Source organism: Tympanuchus pallidicinctus, unplaced genomic scaffold (assembly GCF_026119805.1).
Source record: "Tympanuchus pallidicinctus isolate F22 unplaced genomic scaffold, pur_lepc_1.0 scaffold3, whole genome shotgun sequence".
Lineage (NCBI taxonomy): Eukaryota > Metazoa > Chordata > Aves > Galliformes > Phasianidae > Tympanuchus > Tympanuchus pallidicinctus.
This window is the reverse complement of record NW_026294747.1, coordinates 15,494,349-15,517,617: the sequence shown is the minus strand read 5'-3', so window position 1 is coordinate 15,517,617 and position 23,269 is coordinate 15,494,349. Positions and strand designations below refer to the sequence as shown.

General features: G+C 43.4%; 1 long non-coding RNA gene across 1 annotated transcript; it reads left to right on the top strand.

The window, feature by feature from the left end:
* The first annotated feature begins 75 nt into the window (after positions 1-75).
* LOC128086365 (uncharacterized) lies at positions 76-19,215 on the top strand. Its single transcript, XR_008209348.1, has 3 exons — positions 76-11,493; positions 13,062-13,187; positions 18,906-19,215. It is a non-coding gene; the product is annotated as an uncharacterized LOC128086365 (long non-coding RNA).
* The last annotated feature ends 4,054 nt before the right edge of the window (positions 19,216-23,269 follow it).

The window sequence follows — 23,269 nt, the reverse complement described above, 5'->3', positions numbered from 1 at the left end:
CTTTTTAATTTTTTTTCAATGTTAAGTACCTGTTGATACTTGAATATCAGAAGTTTTTTTTTTTGTTTTTTTTTTTTTTTAATATTGGAGTTAACAATTTGTGGAGGTTTTTCTGCATGTTTTCGTTTAAAGGCATTTTAAGGATGAAAAACTATTTTTGTATTTTTCTGTTGAGGATGGGATATGGATGGGAGCAGAGCACTTTTTTTTCCCCTGTCCTCTCTCAGCTTCCTTTTATCTTCATCAAGACTGAGTGTTGTAAAATCAAATGGAAAGACAGTCTCAGCCCTCCCCAGATTTATGCTGTTCTCATTACCTGTGCATGTGACACAAGTCTTAGCATAAGGACCTCTCCTGTAGGATATAACTGAATTCTGAGATTATTGCCTATAGTGACTAATGGGGAATAGTTCTAGGTTGGGGAACATGCTTTGTAATAGGATCAAAATCTTTTCAGACTGATCAGATTTCTAGCAAAAAGCCCCAAACTGTTGGTAAATCTACATTCGGTTTAGAGCGTGGTGTGATGAACATCATTTTTGGTGACACTAACAATACTTGTGTGTTTCAGCATAAGAAGAGCAGGCAATAGGTGGAAGAAGAATAAAGGAGAGGCTAAGGAGGTGAACTGTTAAAGTGTTCTGAATACCTTAAAGCATTTTTAATCTTTCCTTTTATTAAAAAAGGCAGAAAAATCTTAGTTATTCCTTTTAGGAAGAAAGCCAACATACAATATTTCCTAGATGTGTAGCTTTTGGGTTTTTGTTTCTTAACTTAAAGCTCTAATTGGACTTGTGAAACCCTGACTTAAAGGGTCTACTGAATGAAAACACAACATATTTGGATGTAAACTTACTCCCTGTTAAGAACTTCAGTCAGTTGGAAGGACACAGTCGTAGTGCTTCTCTTAAAAGCTGTAGCAAAGTTTAACTTGTCTGCAAGTCAATCTCGCATTATTGGTCACTGTCAGAGATTGCATACTGGGATAGTTGGACCTTTTTTGGTCTGAGCCAAGAGTGCTTTCTGTCTACAAAACGTGTCATGAATAACAGGACTTTTGGAAGCCTGTAGAGGGCAGATAATTAGTAATAGTTTGTATTTATATGCACTTTTCACATCTCTGTCAGGCAGAGCATGTGGATACACATCCATGCCAGCAAACATCCAGTTAAAAGGGATACTGCTTTTGCTAAGGAACACTTTGATCACACAGTCCTCCTTGTTTATTGTTTCTATTCAGGAGTTTGTGCTGATTTACTCCATCTTCAGCTCTTTTCTTTAAGGGATTCCATCCTGTGCAGCCAATAGGCGTGTGTGATATAGCTGCTATCCTAGAAATGGTACAAGTACAGAGAGAGAGTTATTTATTTCAGTCGCTGGACACCAAACAGCTTGGATCTGGGACTCCAGAGCTAACAGTCAGAAAGAATCCTGAAGGGTGCTCTCAGTAAGTGCTCATTTTTGTCCTGCTGATGTGAGCAGTTAAGCATCACCTTAAGGGCTGCTGCCACAGTCAAACTCAGATCTTCAGTCCTGTGCATCCCTGAGACTTCATTTCACTGGTGAGACCTTGCACAACGTTGGCACCTCTTTGCCACCTTGGCTCCTGATTTGAGATTGATCTGTCCTGATATGTCAGAGCTTGCACTGCAAATATCAAGAAAGGAAGGAAGGAATCTGAGAGGGAAGTGGAAAGTGAAATTCAATTCTGATGATGTTCTCTTTGCCTTCAGCATGCTGAAGATAGAGTCAGTGGGCCTTCCTCTCAGCTTTCCATTTCAGAATGTGGTGTTACGTTCTGGCAAAACGCCTTGCTGTACTCCCTCTGCTCACACATTGTGATGCTGGTTAGTTAGTAATAGGACAAGTGATCCATCTGTCCAGCTGTTGGTTTGACTCAGTCTTGTGAGTGTGTGCATAAAGGGTAACCTTTTTATGCATCCCTGGGCTTTCTGGAGACAGGACTGCTTACACATATAGCTTTGGAATTCAGTTTTTTAAGACCCTATTGATGACAGCAATATACTTCAATTTCATTTCTGTGAAGCATCCACATTTCTTTTAAATATAACTGAATTCTGAATTTCCTGGTTTTGTCACTTTTGCTCTAAGAGAAAACAGTATTGTTCACATGGTGGTTTAATTCTTAGAGCACCTAGCTGTAGCAAAATTCAGATTACTGCATTCTGTTTGTGTGAAGTTCACTTGAATAGTATACTCATACTCTGTTCCTTTCCAAGGTGTTTGCAGAGAAATTCCTGTATTCCTAATATGTTGGACAAGTTGCTTTTCTTCCTGTTCAAGATTATGAAGAAGCCCCAAAGTGAATAAAACTCAAAGCAGTACTATTTTTTCAGAATCTTTAAGGAACTTGTCTTTTCACACAGTAGCAACCTTTCATTTTTAAACAAAATGAACATTTTCACAAAGCTGATTGTGCTAAAGCTTCCCCTAAAGCATCCAGTATGGAATTCCAGGCATTTTCAGAAATTTGTTTGAGGTATCTCATGTAGTTTGACCAGATAAAATTTAACCCAGATCTAGGATAGAATTCTCAAAGTTAATTTTAAGATAACTAATAAGAAACAGCAAAATAGCTGACTTCTCTCACCTGCAGATTGGTTCAGGATAACCACCATAGCAATATTTGACATTTGAAAGTTGCTCTGTAAAATCCTTGTGGCATTTCACTATTGAGTTTTTCACATCTGTTGCTAGCTGGTCTCCAGCATGGAAGTCAGTATCACTCAGCAGAATTTTACTGTGTTATGTGACACCTTGTTTCTCCCTTGTCTCCACTGCAGACAAGGCATCCGCAGTTGTTCATGCACAGTTACATCTGAGGTATGTCTTCTTTGGGTAAGGCTATGTGCTGCAGCTTGGGTCAGAACCTGTAAGGATGAGCTGCTCACTCTAGCTTGCCTGTCCCTTCAAAAAGCAGAATCTCCTTACAGTAGGGACTGTATCGGATTGAGAATGATGCTGGTGGGTACCAAAAGCCAAAACTCCTAACAGGGCTTTGTTCCAAAGATGGCTTCTGGTCCCATGCTATCGTTTGGTTTTGCAGACAGATTGGATTTTATCCATCGGACTGCTTCCATTCCCAACACAAGGTGGCACTCGCCTGCTGAGAGAAGGATTTCTCAGCCCTGCAGCCTGGCTCTCTTTAAAAGCTAGTGTGTATTTGTTACAAGCTGCATGGTCCTTTATTGCTTTTTGCTGTGTGATATCCCGAGAGTGCATCTGAATGACACATGGAGAAGAAAGCAAGCAGACCAGCAGTGAGCTGGAGGCAGGATATGATCCAAGTTACAGAGCAATGCTAGCCAATAGGGATCAGGGAATAACTTGATGCTGAACACAGCTGTGCTATTGCTAGCTTTAATCCTTTGCATTCCACAATGAGGAGATACCTCCGTCAGCACTTTCTAGCCTTATCCATGCCTGCTTCTTTGAGTTTCTGCTGTTTCCATTAGCAGAGTAGCTGGGAGGAGCAAGCAGGCTAAGCAGGTGGCATGTGCTGCTGCACCTCACATTCAGCTGGTAGCTGCTCAGAAGGTTCTTGGTCAAGGGGAGGTACTGGGGAATGGAAGTGGGGGGGAAACAGGAGAAAGAAGCAAGCAATGTAACATCCTCCTGTTGTTTGCTGAGTCTGTAAGAATCCTTTCTTGGTAAACATCCAGCATTAACACTTGCCTAAGGAATGCTGCATGGATTCTTGGGGGGGAGAGGCTGTTGACGGGTCTTGCAGCTCCCAAAATCAAGTGAGAACAAGTTGGCTGCTGCTATCCTGCTGCTGTGTGATACTTTTAAGTCATTATTTGCTCAGACTTTGCAATTCCTTTCTATGTGTTATCAGTATGGAGATACTGGCTATCTAGTCAACATCTCTGTCTAAGACTGATCTCTCATGCTTGGTTTACTTGATATTCTTTCCCCGCGTTGCAAGGTATTTATCATCTGAACCAATCTAAAAGATTTGTTTTAATGAAATCTTAGTGGGGACTTAGGAGGAATACAAATTGTGAAGACGTAGTTAAATACTGTGTGGCCTTCTGCAGCCTTGGATCTCAAGGCTTGTTACTGTCACAGAAACTGTGAGGTCTCAAGATCAAGAATTGCCAACAACGTGCCAGTAACCTCCCATATATCACACTGATCTTTCAAGGAGATCTGAGCTGCTGTGCCAGGCTTATAGATAGAGACACTGGGGCACAGAGGAACTGGCTTTGTTAATGGCACATAGCAGGGAAGTGTCAGATGCTGATCTCATAAATATTGCTCTTAGTGCAGAAAAAAGTCCTGATACTCACCTGTCGCACTCTGTATGGTTCAAGTGTTGCCTGACTGAAGAGGCAAGAGACTGTGTTAAACCTAAAGGTATGTGGCTGGATTTAACTGGTAAGGAAATAATCATAGATACTGGAGGGGCACGGACCTTGTAAGCAGAGCTCTTCCACAGCTGACTGTGAGAAGAGCCTCTGCCAAGGGAGACAGGAGGCAATGTGAGCCCTAACATCAGGTGCCCAGTTTCCAGAATTAACTTTGGTAGAGGTGGGTTTGTGACAAAGACGGGGCGATACTCTGTGGAGTCCAAGGCACTGGCTGGCATCCTGCTTTGCAGCCCCAGCAGCAAAGTTGGCAGTCTCTGGAGAGAAGGATCAGTTTGGTCTCAGCCAGATGTAGCGACTTGTTTCTGTGCCTGGGAATCAGGTCGCTTGCTTGCCTGGCCAGGAAAGGCTGCAATAAGCTTCTTCTTTTTTTTTTTTTTTTAATAGTCTTGAACTTTCCTACCTTGTATTTATTGCTTCTGCTCCTGTGTGTCCTTCATGAGATTTGCCTTACACATCACCAAAGAATTTGAAGTTTGGCTCCTGAGCTGTGTTCTGTAGCTTGTCACCAATCTAATAAAACTCTTCAAGACAAGGCCTTGTTCTTATTATGCAAAGATTTGTATTAATGAGTCTTAAATTAGGTAGGTATAACTCCTATCATTAGAACAGTAAAATAGTTAAGCAATGCTTCTGTCTTACTGCTTGTAGATGCCACAGAGGGATAGACATTTTCTTTTTTATCTTATGTAAAAGCTTTTCATCCTTCTCCCCCACATTTGAGCCCTAATATATTTTCTAAAAAGTGAGTCTTCCACCCTTTTACGTTGACATGCAGTTGCTTTCACTAAGAATGTTTCTAGGCAGATTGGATTTTCCAAAAGAAATGGAGTGCCCCTCACAGAGCCTGGCTCCTTAGCAGCTGGCAGGCATGGGTGCTGCAGCACTTGAAATGCAAGATCTTGTAAGGAGTCCTGGCACTGCAAAGCAGCTTTAAGCAAACAGGGAATGGTTGCAGCATTTATGACCTTTGCTGATTGAATTGTTGCATGGTGTGGTGTTACTTAATGATTCCCTTAGGCTGTTAAGAATCAGGCAAGGCTTTTTTTTCCCCTCCTTCCATCACTAAGAAGAAGGCTTCCACAAAGTGGGCACAGACTGTACAGCTGGACAAGGTGAGTAACGGGTCATATTCCATGAATGTGGAAAGGTTTTGGTTTTTTTTCCCCAGTTCTGCTATTGATTCTTGTTTGCAGGCAAACCTTGTTCCCCCATCTCTGCTCTGTGCATTGTTCTTTTCATTTTTAATTGTGTATTCTTAAATTATAAGTTTACTGTAGAAAAGTTCTTCATGGATTTAGAAGGAAGAGTTTAAAGAGGCATCGGTGCCACCCGGTATGATATGTGCTCATGCATTGTTAAGCTCAGCAGAACCTTTTTCCTCCCGGTCAGACTAGCGCTGCATTACGTGGGTATTTATTGGCTGCTGTAACACACCTTTTTTGAACAGATGGATCTAATCTTACTGCAAGATCTTCAAGAGCTAGATTCATTGTGAAGATTTTAACTGATCTTATGTATCCTGAAAGAGCAAAGGGTAGGAAGTGATGAATATTTCTCAGTACAAGAGTATACTTTAAGATTTTTTTTCCTTCTCCTCACTCGCATTCACTGAAATTTATTTCTGTGACTAAAAACGTCAAGCCTTTGTAGCACTCGTGACCAACTGATGATCTCTGTCCTCTTCCCAGAAGAGAACCATTTTTACCCCCAGCATTTACTCTGACAAGCACTTGCGAGCGCTGCAGTTCTTGGATGCTGGCCTATTGCGCAAATATACGGCCAATCCCACTGGCTGAGATCAGAAGATGCTCTGGGAGGTGCTTGGCAGCAGCACCATTGCAGGGAGAATAGAGCACTGCTGTTGTCTGTGCATGCATATGCTGGAGTCCAGAGGGTACAGATTCTCTGGCCAGGACAGCCATGCTCAGAGGAGCAGCACAGGGACCTTGAACCCTCTCTGATCAGAATAACCTGGCAAATGCAGGCACTGTCTGCCCTGAGCTCTATATGTCTCTTGTTTCCTGGAGCAGTTTGGGTTGTGATTTTTTTTTTTTTTTTGTGCCAGTTTTCCCTAGGGGAGGGAGCAGGCCACGCAAATGATGTCAGGAGGCAATGAATCAGCTTACTGCAGCTTTAGCTAAAAGCTTTAGCATTTCTTACGTTGCCATGAATTCCTTCTTTCTTTACTTTCCTCATCTTCAGCTGCTCTTTCACTTTGACTTGTGCTATAGCACTCCTGTACTAGCTAGCCCTTGGATGCTGGTACTCTCTGAAGCACGTGCACAAGCTGCATTCACCTCTTTCCTTTTTAAATTGTTTCTCTAATCACAGCATGGTCCAAGGGTGCTTCTGACCCACAACCCATTTCTGTCTCACTGGGCCCTAAGTTCAAGCCCACTTTTCTCTCTGCTCCACTGGTCCCTAAGTTCAAGCTGTTTCCTTCCTGGTGCTGCTTTCCTGTTCCTCTCTGATCTGTGAGTTGCAGAGAGGCAGCCAGTGGCAACTCCTGCAGTCACTATGGTGATAGTGATCAGACAAAGCAGGATATCAGTTAACTCAGGAATTTGGGTTGCTTTGGTGAAAATCTCCTTTTGATACAAGCAGTGAGTAGCTTCCAGAGGCTTGCTGCTTCTTAAATACGTATGTGAAGGACGGCTGTCTGCCTAATGGTCAATTATATTTCCAGTAACACACCTACAGAAAACCAGAAGGAAAATTACAAGTTGTGGAGTTCAAAACCACTGCGGCCCAAGTTTCTGTCTTTATGGTGTGTGGGTTTTTTTGCTATATCAGGAAAAGTTCCAAAAAATGGTTGTCTGGTTACTGCTGAAAGAAAGGTTACTTGCTGACTCTTTCTTTTGTTCTTTCATTCTTTCTCCAAGTAATAACCAACAGAGGCTATAACAGAGCAAACCTTGTGATAATTAAGCATCTGCTGCATTATATCTCAGTACATCTGATACAAAAAGATCTACTGACACATGCTGAGATTCTTAGTGCTGCTGTAAGCTGAACTGTTCTGGGAAGTTTTCCAGGGAACAATGGGCAGAATTGTCAAGGACAAGACAAGGAGGATGGTGTGAGGTATCTGCTCTAAAAGCAGACCTGAGAAGCTGCTGGGGCAGGGAGGCTGTCTGTGCACTGGCTGGCCTTCACAATCTTGTTAATTTTTATCCTAATGTGCCAGCACAAAGATTTATGAGTTGAGTGTATGGGTGTGGATGGCTGACCCTGAAAATGGGGGAAAAACCTGGGCAATGGATTTTGCAGCAAAGACATAAAGTTATGCAGCTATGAAGGGAGCAAGATCTGCAGTTGTGTGCTTGGAGCTGGTCAGCTCAGGTAAGAGCATACCCTGGGATATAAGCTGTTGTTTAAGAGCATAGCTGTGGCAATTACATCTCTGCTGTGTTACATCTCTGAACGTTTGATACAAGGACATCTACAGACACATGCTGTGATTTTTAATGCAAATGTCAGCTGAACCACTCTGGGAAATTTTCCAGGAGTGGAAATTTCCCACTCAGGGAAGACTTCCAGTGAGCCAAACTGTGAAGGGTGGTATAAGGAGGACAGTGCAAGTTATCAGGGCTAACAGCAGTGCCAGAGGCTTACTCTGCTAAAAATGGAGGTTAAACATGAGTGTGTAGTTTCTTTCAGGTCAGTACGAGTAGGCATGACCCAGTGCTTGCAAACACTGTGTTCTGAGCAGTACTGAGTACACTAAGTACTCCAGTTTAAAACTCTGTAGGCCCATGCTTAAGTCCCCTTTTCTGTAGAAGAGTGAGGCAGGATGTCAGTTACAAAGTTATGTATGCCTGTTCCTAGGGTGAAGTCGTGTATTGCCCTGAGCAGTGTTGCAGTTCACGAGGCAGAAGTTAGAGTATGATGGTTTACTTCTCCAGTGTTGCTCTGTCTTGTCAGTGAATGTTATCTGGGCCCGTCGTGTCATCTAGTTCATATTGATTTTGGAGCTTGGTGGGTGATGCTACTCTGTGGTCAGGGTAAACAGCTCACACTGCTGCCAAAGTTCATGATAGCAGGTCTGAGTTGTCAACTCTGCTTCCAGTTTGCGTTGACAAAATGGTATAGAAAAGGGAGGTGAGTGAAGCAGTGCAACTGCTGTTGATGTGTCCATTCAAAGGGCAACAAGAGAGTCAGCTGAGTGTGAGTAAATTCTCATTTATGAGGGCCTGACCTTAGACTCTGGACTTCCTCAGCCTTGAAAAATCCCTGCAGGGCTATGGAATTACATGTTCACTGAAACAATGACTTGAACTTTGCTATAAGCACCTTGTCTGCCTCAGCTGCAGCACAGTGAAGTGCTCTGAGATAACTGCACGTGCCACCTCAGTTTAGAAGAATCCAATTTGCCATCTCGTCATCAACCTGTTGGCAAGTACCATCCCAGGGTCAGTGCTCTCACAGAACTTATCTGCAGGACTTTCTGTTCAGATGACATCTCTGGGCAAGGAATTCCTGCTTCCTGTTACGGCTGGGTGTGCAGCAGGTTTTGTTTGTTGACACTGGCAATCTTTCAGGCTTCATCTTAGTGCCTTGCTAGCTCTATTACGTGGATGTTTCATTTAGTAGTTTGTGCTTTATGTCTCAAATTCTTTTCAGACGGCCTTCCCACCTGCAGGCACCGCACTGCTTGAAGATTAAAGTACTGTGGCACTTTGTGATAGTTGTGCTCAGTAGGTTTTGCGGGATTTCAATTTCATTGCTTTTAACAAGAGCCTGTTGGGGGTTTATTTTTACAAAGGAAAGAAAGTTACCAAACAGGATAAGATGTCGAAGTTTTGGATGAGGCCTCAGATGGGGTCTGGCAGCAGTGGACTCTTAGTTCTGCTTGGAAACAAACCTATGTACAGAAAATGTTTCTATTCAAGTGCTGTAATCCTCTTCCTTTGTAAAGGAGCCTAATTTAAAGCATCATAAAAGTGCTGTTAGGAGCGAAGGGATGTTTGGTTAGATAGCTCTTCTCTACTATCAGTTCTGCAGGGCTGTAGTTGACAAGTTTTCAGTTCCACTGTGGGACAAAGCAACCCTCTTCCACAGAGCCCACGGGTGGCATTTTTCAGTAATGCCAGCTGATATAAATGCTGCCACACAAACCAGTGGCTGATTTGTCCCTGACCTCCAAAGCAGCAGCTCTAGGCCAACACGCTCCATCAAACCGTTCCCTCAGGCTCTGTAGGTCTTGTGTTGCTGTCCTCCTTTTGAGGCACCAAGAGAAAACACTCTGACATCCCTGCTCTGAGAGCAGAACATGCACCCGGAGTGGCATGGGATGGTGCTCTAAGCTGCTAAACATACTGTGCAGGAATAAAGCTGAACATCTCCTTGAGAATTCCAATGACTATTAAAATTCACTGCTGGTGAATGAGCATCACTTGTCCTCTTTGATACTTGCAGAAGTCCCCATTGCTACTCTCAGAGTTGTGAGTAACTGAGGTTTTGTGACTTGATGATCAGAGACAGAAACGTGGCAGCTGACACTGTGAGCTTTAATTGTTTCTGGTTGCAAGTAGTGTGTGTCCTGGTTGAACGTAGCCTCTCGCTGAACCCTTTCTGCTCTGTTTCTCATTTGCTGCTATGATCAGCATGCACAAACCTTTTCGCTGTGAGCTGAGGAAATACATAAGAGCCACAGTCCTTCACCCAGAGCAGGAGTGCAACTTCTTTTGAGACAGAGCAAACACATTGGTCCTAGAGCCAGATTTGAAAGCTTTGTTGTCTTCTAGCAATTTCTTTCAGAGGCTTCAAAAATAGATTGACTGGATGAATCAGCAAGTGAAACAACAAAGAGGCTGTGCAAGCACTCCCAGGAAAGATGGGAAACAAGAGGAGTGGGAGATGCAAAGAAAGGCACAAAAGCAAAGCAGCATGACCTTAGCAGGAGAGGAGAGATAGGCCCTGATGGCCTGGGAGGTGGAGATGCAGTAGATCCTGGCAATGGAGAAGGGAGACCTTGAAAAGATTGAAAGATTGAACCGTACTGAGGAGGAAGGTGACTTCTGGGATTTCCAGGCAACTGTGCAGCCGTATTTTTGTGCAGCGAGTCAGAGAAACACATGCACTGTGTGGTGGAAAGCAGAAATCCAAGAGTTAAATGAGTTTTCTGTTTCCTCTCCCTGTTTTATGAAAGGTTTGCCCTATCTCTGAAGTTGACTTCTCTAAAAGCTACTTCTTAAGGAGTGGTCAGTTTTGTAGTTCCTTGGAGTGTGGACTTCAATTAAGCATGTCAATATAATGCCTTTGTTTGGAGAAGTGTTGTGCAAAAATGGACATCTGAGTTCTTTCAGCTGCTTAAAGGACATTCCCCTCTACAAGCCAAGGCATGCCAGATTTACCCCTCCTGTGCAGCTTTGTGTCATTATTCAAGCAAGTGATATTTCTCATCACGTTCTAGGCAGTGATGGACTGGACCTGCCACTGAGTGAAATCAGTTCTTCCACTCACTTAACAGAGTCGCAGAAATCTGTAGGTTAGATGTCCCCGTGCTCTTGAGTTGTTAAAGCCTTGAAGCTGCCCTAATTTGTGTTGGTTTTGTTCTGCTTTAGGCCTAGAGGTGACATGCAATAGTTCAGGGCAGTCTATTGGCTGGTGTGTTTCCAGAGTTTTACACTGCCACATGGGCAACTGGCTCTGTGTCTGCCTCCTCCTCAAATTGACACATCTGCACTTCAGGTCAGATTTAATGCCAGTGATGGTAATTCACCACTTTCACTTCTAGAAGTGAAGTTTCTCATCCAATTATAAATGGGCAGAAGACTTTTCTTGCCAGTTGTGTTACCTGCCCAGAAGTGATAAGAATTAATTGGATGGGTGGAGATGTTTCATCCTCGGAGGACTTTGGGAATCTTGCGAGGGAGTTTTTTCTGATAAAATGTGCATCTTGAGGATGTGGCAGAAAAAAGGGCTCTATACTGTATCTCCCTGTTTCCAAGCAATTTTTTTTTTTTTCTCCTGGCTGTTAGAAGTGGTTAAACAGATGGACTGCAGGACTCAGTGCTGTGGAAGAGAGACCATCGTTTAAAAGCAGCCTAGCTCCCAAAGCCATATCTGGACCCGGATCTGGTTTGGAATAGCACCGGTATGTTGCTGATGTGTGGGATTTCCATTTCCTGTGACAGTTTTTCCTCAGAAGGGAAAGCTGAGGTTAAGACTGAAGTGGAAGAGATTTTGCTTTGTGTGGAACATCTGCAGAATAGGGGGGCCACTGTTGCTGTCTCAGAGAGGCAGTGGGCAGGGAAACTATTGATATGAGAACACAGATGTTTCCTAGAGAGGGATCTCTTGAGTACCTGCTGGCTGAAACATTCCAGGCATTCCTGCACTGTGTTGCTAAGCTCACTGTGTGAGCAGTGGCTCTTGTTCAGTCATGTACATGTTCTTAATTCTGGCCAGTTCACCGATCCGTTGCTCTGATTAGCAAGTTTATTACATGGGCTAGCACTGCAAGCCATGTATTTGAAGGTGTGATGGCAAGAGGAGTTGGATGTGATTTCAGTTTGTTGCTGTCATGAACAAATCTGCCAGAGTCAGGGTTTGTAGTGGGCTACACACTGCAGTGTTTTGGTCTCAGGTTTCCTGGGTTCCTTGTGCATGCTCCAAAAACTGTAGCTCCCCATAGCCCTCCCCCCTTCTCCTAGCTGCTGCATCAAGCTGCATTTCTTTTTACTGTAAGAGGCAAAGATTCACACCACCTTGGGGCTGACAATCTTGCAAATCATCTACTTAATAGTCCTGAGTAAGGTAACATTAAATACTAAAAGCGCTAAGAAATCCTTCCCCCTTCTCTCACCCTCCCCACCAAGTACTGAATCTTGTCCAAAGCTGCACAAACAGGATTCTGAGATAAAGACCTTGGGTAAGAATTACTAAAACAAACAGAGCATGGAGTGGTTTCTTGAGGGACTGGCCTTCTCAAGGCCAAAGGGTGGGTGTGGAAGAACACACCTTACTGGAAAGAAAGCTGACTACATGAAAAAATACAATACAGGATAAATAGAGCCTTGCCCAAGAAGCCTGTAATATTTTAATTAATTTGATGTAACACAGGAGGATAATCATACAAGTATACCTCTGTGGAAAGTGTCTTCAGTAGGTTTTCAATAATTAGTAGCACAAAAACCTCTAGATATGGAGGGATTCTGCTCTGCTTAGCATGATGCAGTGCAACTGAGTTACTCAGAGTTAAGCAGCTCTGGTACTGAAACCACATGTTCCAAACAACATTTCTCTCTTCCTTTAAAAGTGCTTTAAGACAATTTACGATTCATCTGCAAACTGCCTGGCATTAAATCCAGAGAGAAGAGCAGAAATCCCCCGAGGTACCTCTTCCATTCTGTAGCCCTTTTCTAGCTGTACATTCCCAGGGGCACATTAGTTCAGTCACCCTGTGGTGCTTGTCTATCGATGACTGGCTCTGTGTCAAGTTTTTTGGTTACTGTTCTGTAGTTGGTTTGTTTACTATTTTTGTCACATGGCTGAAATCCACGTTAGGACATTATCTGCTATCAATGTTGGCTACATTCTGATTTAAAGGAAATCTCTGATTTTGATAGCCTGTGAATAAAACCTAAGGGAAATGTGTGTATGGAACATGTTGGGTTATGTGGCTGTAGTCCATTAACACCTCAGAAATTCTTCCTTTTGCAGATTTTTCTCCTGGAAGTGCATGTAGTCTCTGGAGTCAGTCAGTGATGAGGGGTGATGGCTGCATCCCCTTGACTTAAAGCTTGTTTAACTTTCCTGCTGTGGAGCTGATGTTAGTCTGCAGATAATGTAAGTGTTATTGTTTTAACGCAGTCTAAAAGAAAAAGGAGAGAGCTGTCAGATTCTCTGCTGTGTTACTCTGCCTGGTGGCAGGGTTGTCCTTCACAGTGATCCCTTGAATGTGGTAATAATAATAGTAGAGCTTTATTTTGTTTCAGCCAAGAGCAACAGTGAAGCTAAAAGAGTAAATATCACCCATTCTGCTTTTGCACACACGTGCTCAATTTTTGTGTTGGTACACTGATACTTCTCAAGTTCTTTCTTCAGACAGCGAGGGAACCTTTGTCCTTCCCCATACAACCAAGCCATCATCTTCATTTTAGGTATCTACAAAATCAATGTGTGTATCAAAGTTGCCTCATCCAGCTTCCTTTATAACCAAACAAAAGAAATCGGCGCTTGTTTGAAGAATTTTCAGAGATGAGTGAACCTTGCCCTTAATACTGTTGACTACACAGTCTGAGCTGAGCTGAGATATGGATGTCTGTGGTGAAATCCCACCCGGGGTGTAACAAAGTCTCCTCAGGTTTGTGTGAAATCTTGGGACTGAAGTTGTTTTTCCACTATGAGAGGGTGATAAGGAGCATAGGAAGACTGTAAACGAGCAGTCTATTGTGAACAAGAAAGTCCTGTTAAGGTTACAACTCTACAGAGGTTACACTGAGATGGATGACTTTTGAATGGAGGAAAATGTGTTAGAAACCCCTGCTGATTTCAGGGGGAGGGGGAGGGGAAAAGGAGAACACTACAGGCATTGTCACTCACTTCTAAGGATAGCTTCCTGGAGAGTGTAGCCTTAGGACACTGGTGGACAGACCCTGTAGTGCTTGCCAGTAGGTGAAAATGATGAAAATGGGTTTTTCCAGGAGGGCAGGTGATAGCTGAATGGCGCTTCTATTTCTGTTTTTGAGATCATTCTTTTTGGTTTGAAGTCATTCTGGGAGGGAGCTGGGGTTCTTTTTGAGGCTGCCAGCTGGGTTTGAACTTTAACTGAGTGGTGTCTTTCGGGTGCATCAGGCCATGCAGCCACAAGGAATGCTTCTGTGCAGCAGTGAGGGCAGCGTCACTCAGGCCGTGCCAACAGGGCACTTGTACTTGCTCCAGGATGGCCTGACCCAGGCTGGGGCTTTCACTATTGGACCTTTGCCTCTGATTTCCTTACCAGGATGACTGGGGCTCTGCCAGGCAGTGATAGCTGCCAGGCAGGTGTGGGAACACTAGTATCCTGTAAGGGCAAATAAAGACTCAAGCCAAGTGGGCTAATTAGCAGGAAGGAGATGGTCTGACTCAGTGTTCTGTCAGTGTGGTGCATTGCACTCTGTTAGTCCATGATCCCACACACTCCATCAGTTTAGTAAGCACATTCCTTGTCCTTGTAGCAAAACTTTTTTAGCCATGATCTTGGCAGGCTCAAATGGAGAAAGCCTCTTGTGAGGGCTGAAGTGGGTCTGTTTCATCTGTGTCCCAGAAGATGCCCCAGAAGTATCCAGTAGCTGCTGGCTTGGAGAAACACTGGTCTTAAAAACCCTTCCAAAACAGCATGGAGAAAAAAATCTGTCATTATTGCTTGAAGAGTGATGTGTGTTTGTTTGTTTTGGGTTTTTTTTTTTTTGAGATCTCTATGACAACCCCCTGAAGACCTCAAAGTAACACTTCTCTAATGGATCTTATGTTTGGAGTCAAATCGAAGATGATTTTTTTCTCTGTTAGTGTGAAGGTCTGTAATTACAGTTTTTTGATTACATGGTTGATGAGCTAGAACTATTTCTCTCAGCAGAGCCACTTGTCCATCTCAAACATGCCTAGAATGTACAGGTATTAATTGCACGTGTCCTTGCACAGAAGCTCTCTTCTTCAGGGAGAAAATATTATAACTACTGTGACAGCAGTACAGAATTTCTCCCTTTCCCTGAACTCAGCACAAGAGAGGTGCTGAGAGGGAATTGCACAATTGCTGCCCAGCCCTCACTTACAGTACTTTCCCTGCTTCAGCATTGCGCTGAGAACTGCAAAGTGGCTGAGGAGATTATTTTCAGAGCAGGAAACGTGCACGCTTGGTACGGAGTGGTGCTTCTTGAGTTTAGTTCCTAAATTGGTCATTTGAGCTTGTATCGGATGCAGCTGTCGTGTTGCTGGGTAGCGTGTAGAACTGTGATCACTGACATCCCACAGGATGAGAGGTCCTGTAGGCTGATGGAAGCTTGATGCTCTTCCTGTTGGGTAGGCTGACCAGGCCTATGCCAAAGCCTGCAAAGAAGCTGGGGCAAATCTGTGTCTAGCCAAATCCTACCCCAAAAAGGAGGCTCATTTTGAAGAGAGCTGGCAAACTGAATTCCTGTAGCAGATAAGGCAGCTTCTACAGGCCAAAACAGAATAGGGCTAGGGAGCAACTGGAAGCCAAGAGATATATTTGTTTCTGCCACTAGCAGAAACAATCTAGCTGCTAGATTGCAGTGGCAGAAAGCTCCATAACACTAACTAGCCTGTCAAGCAGCAGAGAGAAGGATTTCTTGCACAATTCAGAGCAATACGCTAGCTGACTACAGATGCAAGGAAAAGGTTTAAAATTGCACAATGTGCTGAAGAATGATACAAGTGGGCATTTTTTCTGACAGTTATTGGCAATTACGAAGAACTGAGAGATAACTGTATTTCCTCTGTCCTTCATTCATCAGGTGTAGAGAGAATTTATGTAAGAAACAGCCTCAACCACAGCCAGTACAGCAGGCCAAAATGATTCCGTTGTCACACGTCGGTTGTGTGTGTGGCAGGCAGAGTCTGCATGGAGACTGTTCAAAGAACAGTGGCTTTCTGCATTGTGAAATGCTTTTCAGAGTAAAAGTGTCACCTGAACAATACTGTCTTGGGCTAATTACTCTGAATTCAATGGCCAGTTGGTATTGTATAACAGCAACAATTAAGGCCAACAAGCCTGAGCAAGTGGTCTCCTTGGGGGGTATTTATTTCCAATTTTTTATGACTTAGCTAGTGTCTAAGGTGGTGATCCACTTACTTGTACTGGTTGGAATGGAGCATACACTGCTGACTTTGGGCTCACTGAGATGTAAGAGTCCAGGAGATCTGCGAAATCCATTCTGATTTAGGTATATAACTGAAATGCATCCAGAAGGGTGTCTGTGTTTGGGATTTAGGGCTAAGTGAAGGAGATGCGTGTACTGCAACAGAAGAGCAAGTTGCCAGTGAGATGTGGCTCACAGTACTTCATGTTAGTGTAAAAACAAGTGAGATGGGGCACTCCTTTTCCCTTGTGCCTTACTCTCTCTGATGGGAAGTTCCTTCTATTTCCCAAAGTGTACAAGAAAGTTTTTAATTCTATCGTACGTTTCTTTCACCTCAAATTCCTTCCTCTTTTGGTTAGCAGTTTTTACAGCATCTGTGTGGCAGAGAAGGCTGCATGTTCCCTCTGCCTCTGCTTTCCACGCACCATAGAAATAACTCATCTGTCACTCCCCTATTCCTAGAAGTTGCACTGCGTGTCTGCAGTGTAAATTACAAAATAACTTTGCGTGATACCTTTTGATTTTTAGAGCATCAAAAACAGTCTCAAAAATGAAGGAAAAATACTCTTCCCCTGGATTCAAACTAATGTGAGCACTTGGATGGGGATCTCACATGGGCACGGAGGGAGTGGTTCTCTCTGAAGTAGTTCAGTCTGCACCTGTAACCTCTTAAACTGCAGTCATATCTCTCCTGTGAACCAATATTTGCTTAAGACTCAGGCATGATTTATATGGGAGTCTTGGTGTTGCAACAACTGCTCTGTTACTCAATAGGATTCCCAGACAACTGGTTAATACATAACAAGGCAGCTCCGTAAATTCAGTTGGTACAAATTCTCATCAGAGTGGAAAGGAGAAATTCTTGACATCGTATCATACTTAACTCATAAAACTATCAAATACCTGTAATGGAGTACAACACGTTCCAGTTAAACTGGCAGAGGGTTTGTTCTGGTGTTTTTTTGGGGGGAAAGGTGTTAATTTGTGTTAATTATTTAATGACAGTTTCCTAATTGTCATGTGTAATTGTGTTATTGTCTTGGGTCAAAATGTAAACAGAGTAGGATTAAATGAGTTAATTATAAAATGCCACAGCTAAAGGCTCTGTAGCATGTGATTCCAGTAACAATTAGCAGTGTGGTTAGTTCTGAGTGCAGGTGTAGGTGTCTCCTGCTTCGCTGTGGTGATGCATGCAGTTACCCCTGCCTACCTAATGTTCTCAGTGATGGGTTCTGAATGAAGCCCATTTGTCTGGTGTGCAGTTTCACATAAAAGTCTGCTCCCCTTATTTTATGTCAATATGTCAGTAAAAAAGATTGAAAAATCTTAAGACTGTACAATAAGCAGATGGTGATAGTCAAAGACTCTAGGACAGAGAACTGACTTTACAAATGCCATTTGATGTTGGAGGTTTAGAGGGATGTATTTGCTCTATAAGTGGAAAAGATGAGTTAAAACTCTTCAGACAGCCTAGAAAATCCTCAGCATCTGTGTAAAACACAGACCTACTGTTCTGTAGGTTTGAGGCTAGAACACCTGCAAGCCAGTCAGCTGCTGTGACTGAGAACACAGCCCAAAATATTTTAATGCCTCTGCACTTCTACTCCAGTATTTACTCTGCTCTTCAGCACGTGTGTGCTGAAGTCCGGTGATCACTTGGTTGGCAGGCAGCTCCCTCAATAATCATGCTGTTGCATGTTTGGAAACATTTTCTGACTTAATGACCTTTCGTTAACCTCAGGCTACTCGTTGTTATCACCAGGGAGGAATAAATGTGTCTGTGTGACAGGGATTGCTAAAGCTGTATTGCCTGGATTGTATGTCTTGCCTGTGGCTTTGCCAGGGGAGACCCTTACTGCTGGGTTGGTTCCCAGGAGATGCAGACACCTTGCTCTCCTGCCATCTTACCCAGCCGTGGCCGCTGGATAAAAGAGCTCTGACAGCCCCCTGGAAATAGCCAGCTAGAAACCATGGTTTGGTTTAAGTGATAAACTGTGCAAGGGTGCTGTAAAAACTATGCCATTACATCTACTTAAACAGTGCCCAAGTCAAAACTGTAGTGTCCAGGATCCATATCTGGAACCCACCCATATTAAAACCTAACACCGGAAAAAACTGCAGCATGCTTGAATAACCAGCGGTACTGGAACTGCAAGTTCTGTCACAAATCAGTTATTCCAGCTTGGTGTTAGTCCATTGCTATGCATACCTAGCATAGCTATTTGTTGCATAATGAGCAAAAGAGAAGGAAAAAATGATCATTTTGAAGTCTAAGTCATTTTTGGATTAGTTTGTGACCTACCTCGTGGTTTGGACCAAAAATAGACTTTGAAATTTCATAGGAACACATGCTTGCTTTTATTTTCCTGCTGGCTGCTATTCATGAATACAGCACTGTGCTGGTGTGTGTTCTTGGATCTTTTTGTATGGCATCTAAATATAGTGCATTTACTATCATGTTAATGGCAGTGACAGGAACATGAGAAGGAAGTTCTTTAACTGGCTTTGCACCTGCTCTGTCTGTGGATGTGATCAGGGAATGCTCAGGTTGCTTGTGGCCTGAGCAGCTACCACATGCAGTGACAGTGCCCAATGCACTGCTGCGGTGCATTGCTGTCTTTGTCCTTTGTTATCTCTATGGTCTTTTGCCAGAGACCACTATTTCATGCGCACTGTTAATTCTACGTTGTTTTTCGTTCCTCCCCAGCTACCACATCCTATCTGCCTCATGCTGATCCACTTGCTGTCAGGTGAACAAGTCCTATCTTGGGCAGCCCTTGTGCAGGATGCGTACCTGTGTTGGGCAGTCCCCCTCTGCACACTGCACACCCCTCCTGCAGCCTATGGGAGATTGAGAGAGAGCTGATTCCATGCAGGTAGGAACCAGCTGCTGCAGCGTTTTCTTTTTTAAGCATAGGCCTGAAGCTGTGGCTTCCGTAGTGCCTTGCACAACCAGAAGATTTAAAGCTGCTTTTTGTTTTTTGATTTTAAAGAAATAAGAAAACACTTGGTTAATTCCTACTGTATTCTCGATACCTTCGGGGTCCTGAGAAACTTGCTCAGCTAAGTTTCTTCAATGAGATGAAATTGGTGTGGAGTAAGTAATTAAGTAACCTCTATTGTAGTAAAGGTTCGGTCAGTGTGACTCCAGGAAAAGTCATTTTCTGGAACCTGAGCCAGGTAATGTTATCTTTTCACACTGCCTGGAGTACCTGGCACTGTAGAAGCTCTAGGTCTTTGTGGTTATCTTAGACCAACACAGCAAATGAATGAACATATTATCTTCTTGGGAAGGCTGCTTTCTGGTGTAACACTTCCCTTACGTTAGTGAGATATGTATATGCTGAGACAGTTCCTAGAGTAAATCTTACTCCTTAGCCCTTTGGGTGCTCCCTCAGATGTACTTCAGGTACAAAGTTGTACCTCAGGTTTGGCTTGCATTTTGAGCTGGAAATTAAGCAAATGCAGAAGGAAAATGAAGCAACCTCTCCATGGATCACCTCAAATTTAGTCCCAAAATTCTCTCAGAGTCAAAGCATAGACATTATACCAAATTCTTTGGGTGAAATACTCTGCTTTGCCTGGGCTACTCAGTCTGCTTTGACATGTAGCATCATTGCTGATGACATGAACCTGAAGGAATGCTTTGCTGCAGGAGCCCCTTACTGTCACTCAGAAGAGGAAGATGGGACAGCAGTGTAGCCTCTTCTGCAGTTGCATCTTGTCTAGGTGACTTAAACATCTTCAGACCCTCACAAACTGGCTCTCAGAGTACTGCTTTTGGCTGCTGATGCAAGGAGTAAGAAACAGCAGCCTTACTATTTGTTTAAAATTCAGCAAGGGGCTTACCAGACATAGAAGCGAGGAATTGAAAAGTGAAAGCAGGCTCTGTGCCAAGTGCAGCTTGGACACAGAACTAGGCTGAGAGCGTTTTGCTAAGGCAAAAGAGAGCTACTGTGTGGAGGTGAGCCGAGAGGCTGAGGGACACAGAGACAGCCCTGAACTCTCACCCACTCTTGCAATGACTGCGCAGCTCCTGTCCCAAAGCCTCCAGCCTCAGCCCGGTTTCAGAAATGGAATTCACAATCTCAACAGCAACCTGTTCCTGGTACGTAAAGAATGCTTATCAACAACTGCTAAGACGTCTGCAAGCTTTTCAGCTGATACAAGTATCTGCATCCCTCTGCACAAGTGTCTGTCATTCTCTTCGTGTCGTGTGGCAGATCTGGGCTTTGCTGGCATTTGATCTTGCCGGTAAAAGCTCATGCTTCTTGGTATAATAATGAGAAAGACTTGGGAAAGAAAATTAAGTGTTTATGAGTCAGAATTCTAGACTTAGCTCTTTTGTGAGCAATAAGCAATTTCTGCCGCACTAATGCAACTGGAGTGAATAAAATCATGCGTCAGTCCAACTGCAGTTCTCTTTGCTGCAGATCTATAAGTATTAAAGAAAAGTAAGGGGGAAAAACCAGCAACTCTACAAAGCTTTAGTAAATCATGGAAATTAATAAAAACAAATGTTTCGTCTTATACCATCAAAGAAAGAAAAAAGACTTCTGCCCTCTCCTGATTGAGTATTTGCTTGACTGCATCCATAACCAGTGAAGAGTAGATATTTCAATCCAGACTTGTTGAAGAAGTGCTTCTGTTGCTGCGAAGGACATAGTGGATGCACTGATCACTGCGGGGAATAACCTGTGTGGTCACAGTATGAGAACTGAGGGAAAAGTAAATTACAGAGGAAGGTGTGACACTTCTGTGATGGGTAACTCTCTATCTCCTTGCTGATAGCCAAGGTCATGCAAACTCTTAAGCCTCTGCTCACCCCAGGGAATCTTAGTTCAGAATGTTCCTTATTTACAGCATAATTAGTCACTTGCTGTTTTGTCTGTGCCCTCACTCTTCTTATCTCACCATTACTTCCTCTGCTTTAAAGCTCATGTATCCAGGGGATGCGGGCAGCTGAAGAAATATTCTTTTAATGAGTCTCATTTATTAGGTGCTACTGTTGATGAAACTATTAGATGGAATCAAAAATAGAACACAGATAGGGAACCTATGTTTGCTGTCTACAAAAAAAATGTGTGCTAATGCAGCTGCGTTGCTATGGTACAAAAGCTGACATCAGGAACATGAAGATGCATTTGCCTTTTCCCAATGCTTAAGATGGCAGGCTGATTGACTAATCCAGTGGGTAGGACATTGCACTGTTACTTAACAAGGTGCTTCTAGTGCACAAGAAATGGAAACGGGGATCAGTTGCTGCTGAGAATGTAATCAAGTTTCTCAAGTCTGATTCCAGTGTTCATAACTGTCCAGTTTGGGAGTGTTTGTACTTAATTCCTTTTCTTGAATATTTGTCTTCTGATGCCTTTTTCAGTATATTCTGATCTTAACAGAAGCTTCAGTTTTGTTCAGCTTGACTACACGCATTATTTAAGCGTAGTAAACTCTTAGGAGCAGAAGAAAAAACACATATACAAGTAGCAGGAAGAGGTTTATTTTATTTTGTTTCTTCTGAATGTGGATGTAAAACTTGTGAAAATTACTACCTTAGTAGCTCTAGAATGGGAACCTTCATCTGTTTATCCACTGAAAATCCACAGTGTGGAGAGCAGCAGTATCAGTTTATCATACATTGATTCTCCTATGTGCTTTAAGCCAAATGGCTAGGAGCAGAAAGCTATTTATTTTGAGAGGGAGAGATTTCACATGTAGTGAAACCAGTGCCAGTACTGGTTTCTATGTACTGCACCCAGTTTTGCACCATGCCTTCAGACCATTCATCTTTGGCACTGATGCTTAGCTTTTAAATAACACCAAGCTGACGCCACTGCTGTCACAAGGCTTCCTGCTCATTCAAACCAGGCACTCTGGCAATATGAAAGAATCTTCACCCACAACTTAAGCTTGAAAATCATCTTGCCGATAATGAATTCCTTCCTTAGCCAGCACTTACTTTCTGGGAGTAGTGACTTTAGATGAACAAGGTCTGCAAGCCCTCAATATGACTCACCTTCATTTCTATCACGTGTTCCCCTGCTGCTTTGTCCTCTGCCTTTATCGCATTGTACACACTTGTGGCTCCCCAGAAGATAGATGGTGTTTGTTGTAAAACATTTTGAACGTTTTTCAAGTGAGTTACGCCCTTTCTGTAAACTCACCAATAAATTACAATGAGTTACTAATAGTGTTAAAATACTAAATGATGTAACGAGCAAACTGCCTTAGCCATTTCCTGTAGGAAATAAACAGAGTTAATTTGCATCCAGATACTTATCAAAACAGAAGTTGTTACAGGACTGGAGCTTAAGTTAGACCAACATTAAGAAAAGGTGAGAATGTTGGAAGCAAAAAGATACAAAACAAACATTTTTCTGCTTCCAAGTTCTCTGAGGCTTTGTAATAAACTGTGTAAATTAAAGCAGACTCGTGTCTTGGTAAGAAGTGTCAGTGAGGTGGCCAGTATCAACAAGCTAGAGGGGACAGGGTTCTCTATCCAAGCATCTGACTTTTCTGCCATTCACACCAGGAGCAAATCTAGAAGATTGCAAATGACTTCTATGGGTTAGGGAGCTTTGTTTTCTAGTTAATGTCCCGTTACTCATGCTGTGAGTATGTCGCGTGAAGGTCAAGCACTTGGAAATAGAAAGACCGGCCACTGTGGGAGGTAAAATTAGTTCTGGTGTTTTCACTGCTACTGCCCGCGTGCAGAGACCGCACCATTGAGCTGCAGATGAACCTCAGCAATGGCATCGGCTGCTCCAGCAGGGATCTGCGAAGGGAAGGTTTGTCCGCAGCTCCGGCCGGCCGCTTCCAGCATCCCAATCCGAGCTCTGACCCGCGGATTTTACGTTCTAAAGGAAAAGCTGAGACGCAGAGGGGAGAAGAAGGCATCTGTCTGTCTTCCGTTCCGCCGCGGCGTTCCTAACCCACGTTCGGGTTCTGCCTCCGCTCAGCCGCGGTGGCTTTGGCGGTGCTGAGGCCGCCGTGCGAGCACGAAGTTCCGAAGCCAATCCTGCAGCTTCTCGGTAACCCCCCGGGCTCTTCGGGGGCTTTCCAGCGCGGTTA